The sequence below is a fragment of the Musa acuminata genome, chromosome BXJ1-7 (assembly GCF_036884655.1).
Source record: "Musa acuminata AAA Group cultivar baxijiao chromosome BXJ1-7, Cavendish_Baxijiao_AAA, whole genome shotgun sequence".
In the NCBI taxonomy this organism is placed as follows: domain Eukaryota; kingdom Viridiplantae; phylum Streptophyta; class Magnoliopsida; order Zingiberales; family Musaceae; genus Musa; species Musa acuminata.
Genome location: NC_088333.1, coordinates 43,363,783 through 43,367,600, shown reverse-complemented (window position 1 = coordinate 43,367,600; position 3,818 = coordinate 43,363,783).

Sequence of the window (3,818 nt, the reverse complement as noted above, 5' to 3'; positions counted from 1 at the left end):
ATATTTGGCGCACTCTTGAAATCACGCACGAGGGAACTAGTAGAGTCAAAGACTCGAAAGTTAATATTCTATTGCTTGATTTCGAGCTTTTTCATATGAAACCAAGCGAAACCGTTGTTGACATGTACACCCGTTTTACGGATGTCGTCAATGGTTTAAAATCACTTGGTAAAAGCTTTTCGGATTTTGAACTCGTTAACAAAGTTTTGCGCTCACTTTCTAGAACTTGGGATTCAAAAGTAACTGCTATTCAAGAATCGAAAAACTTGAACCATTTTCCACTTGAAGAACTAATTGGTTCATTGATCACATATGAAATGACGTGCAATGCACGTGAAGAACTTGAGAACCACCTTCCAAAGAACAGGAAGGATTTGGAACTCTGGACAAATGAATGCCACTTGAGCGATGACTCAAGTGATGAGGACAATGATGAACAAACCAACCTTCCAAAGAACAGGAAGGATTTGGGACATAGAACATTTGAAGACCACTCGAGCATAAGCTCAAGTGATGGTGAACTTAAAATGAAACGAAAATTAAAAAGCAAAAAGAATGGAACTACTTGCTTTAAACGCAAGAAGAAGAACAAAAATTGGGATGAATCGAGCTCATCTGAAGACGAGAAAGTCAACAAAAGCGAGGCGACAAAATACGCCTTACCAGCCTACGATGTTGAGGTAATTAAAATGCCTTTGGTTTATTTTGAAATTACTTGATGCTTTCATGATATATTTTCTTTTTAGTTTAGAATTAATTTTCTTGAAAATTACATGTTTAAAAATAAAAATACAGAAATTATGATCGTGCTGATAATTTCAAAAATAATATTATGATAAACAAACAAAATGATTTTGATCATGGTTAAGAAGTAATAATGTGTATCATGTTTGATTAACATTGTTGAATGAAATCACGTTTGATTTAAAGTAATGCATAAAGATGTAATATGAAATGGTTATTAACAATTTTATGCATGTGATTTTAAGTTATCCATGATCATGAGCTTGTTTGATCTTCTTGACTTAATTTTAAGATCTATAGCAAAAATCATGTTTGAATATATGAAAGTGTTAATTTCATTTTCGGATTCAGTTAATAATTGGTATCCTAACAATCGGATTTTCTCATACACTTATGAAAAATATTTTTCTAAAATGGATTTGATAAAATGATTCATGCTTATAAACTCCATCTTGAAATATGAATGATAGTGTTTTTGCTTGCAAAGATTTGTTTCACATTCATATCTCCTATGATTCGTGTGCAGAAAAAGAATTTATAAATCATAACACAATGTGATTTCTTATGCAAAAATAAAGTGCTTTTGTGATTCTTTGCTAAAGAGAATAATTATTAAAATCATGATCTTGATAACATGAAGCTCTTTATAAATCAAGATCGTTCATTATGCTCCCTACATTTATCAAAAAGGAGTTTTTCAAATGAAATGCAATTCAATGAAGTGTCATTTTGATATCTTGAAACTTGGAATATTTTAAAATGTGATCTTTGATAAGAATGTTTCAAGTTGCTCCTTTTACTATATCTTTTCAAATGAATCATAAGCCTTGATATCATATATCTTATAATACAAGATTTCTTTGCCTTATGCTTATCTTAATTTGGCATATAAAGACTAAGGCATGCTTAGATGAAAAAGAATCTCTTAAAAAATGCTTTTCCCATTTGATCGAGATTAATGATTTCATGATATTTTATGAATCTCGAAATTAATTTTAATGACTTGATTATGAACTTCAAGTTAATGATTTAATTTGAATAAGTTTTATCTAAATCATAATCTTGATCTTGCAAAATTGAAGTCACAAATAATATCTTGTGGTAGTCATGAATTGATACTCACAATATGAAAACATTGATATTCATGACTTAAAATGGATTGAAACATTGTATGCTTAATTTAATCATTCTCCTATGTTTCAAAAATTCCTTAAATGCCTTATGTGATGATTGAAAACTAATCTGCTTTATGATGAATTACGAATCATGACTTGATCTATGATATAAATGCCTTGAAATGATTGAAATATTTAACACTTTTATGCTCTTCCCCCTACTTTCTTCTTGTTTTCAATGATAAAATGGGGAGAAGTTTTGATCATGCATGGTAGGATATAATTTGACAAAATTGATACCATCATGATATGAAACATTTATGATGTAAATCATGATTTAAAATGCTATGAGTGCCAAGTTACACATTTTGAGAAGAAATTGTTATATTGAAACATTAATGTAATTATGAATAGTGATATGATATCATGCAATGATGCATGTAATGATAAAATATTCATGATGAAAAATTGTCTTGACATTCATAACTTGATTATTCATCCTTTGTCATGATTTTGAAATCATTGTAAAAGGAAAAAAGATCTACAAAACCGTATTCTCTCTTTCTTTTTTTACAATGACAAAGGGGGAGATAGCTAGCTTGTACAAGTCAAGAAGATGCAAAAACTTGATTGCTAGCTTGCCTATTTTAAGTAGCAAAGTTTGCTAACTTGCTTATTTCAAAGAAGAAAAATTGTCTTCTTGAACATCACTATCTTGAATATCTCAAGAAGCAAAACTTGCAATTTGCACATTGCAATAGGAAGCAAGAATCATGAGCTTACACAAGGAAGCTATCTTGCATTTGCTTTCGAAATTTTTTGCTAGCTTATATATTGTGAAACTTATATATCATAAAAATTGCTAGCTTGTTGGTCTAAAGAGAAGCAAAAAGTTGCTATCTCAAAAGAAGAAAATGTGCGATCTTGCCTATCTCAAGAGGCAAAAATGCTAACTTGCGCATCTAGCAAAATGAGCAAAATTTTCAAGAAGCAAGAGTTGCCTTCTTGAACATCTCTAATTTGCTAGCTTGCATAATATAGAACTTGCTATCTTGAACATTACCAAAAGTGCTATCTTATATACTATAAAACTTGCATATCTAAAACTTGATAGCATGAATGTTCTAAGCATGATGTAACACTTGCTAAATCTTCTAGCTCCAAGATTGCATGATGATAAAACTTGATACTATGTTTTTCATGCAATGAGTTAAACCAATATCACACACACTTGATTGTAGTACTTCTCCTTTTTGTTGATGACAAAGGGGGAGAAGTATGTTGATGACATGACATGTGATGCATAAAGTTTATGCATATGTTCATGTTGACATGTTGCAAGTATTCATGATGAATATTGCAATGACTTGAATTCAGTTTGAATTCAAGGTTCTATCAATATGGCATATTGATAGGGGGAGTTTGTTTAAACTCCGGGAGTTAAGGTTAACTCCGTCATCAAGTAGTTGTCATCATCAAAAAGGGGGAGATTGTTGAATCTCGTATTTTGATGATGAAACTACTTGATATATGTTTATGATTTAATCTGCGTTGATGATGACATGACATGTGATGCATAAAGTTTATGCATATGTTCATGTTGACATGTTGCAAGTATTCATGATGAATATTGCAATGACTTGAATTCAGTTTGAATTCAAGGTTCTATCAATATGGCATATTGATAGGGGGAGTTTGTTTAAACTCCGGGAGTTAAGGTTAACTCCGTCATCAAGTAGTTGTCATCATCAAAAAGGGGGAGATTGTTGAATCTCGTATTTTGATGATGAAACTACTTGATATATGTTTATGATTTAATCTGCGTTTTGAGTGACGCAGGATGCTTCGATCAGGATGAGAAAATTAAAGCAGGAAAATCATGTTGTGCCGAAGGAACATGTCAGAAGATTGGACGTCGGGCCGGTGGATCGGTCGGCGTATCGACAGAAGGCTTCGGGC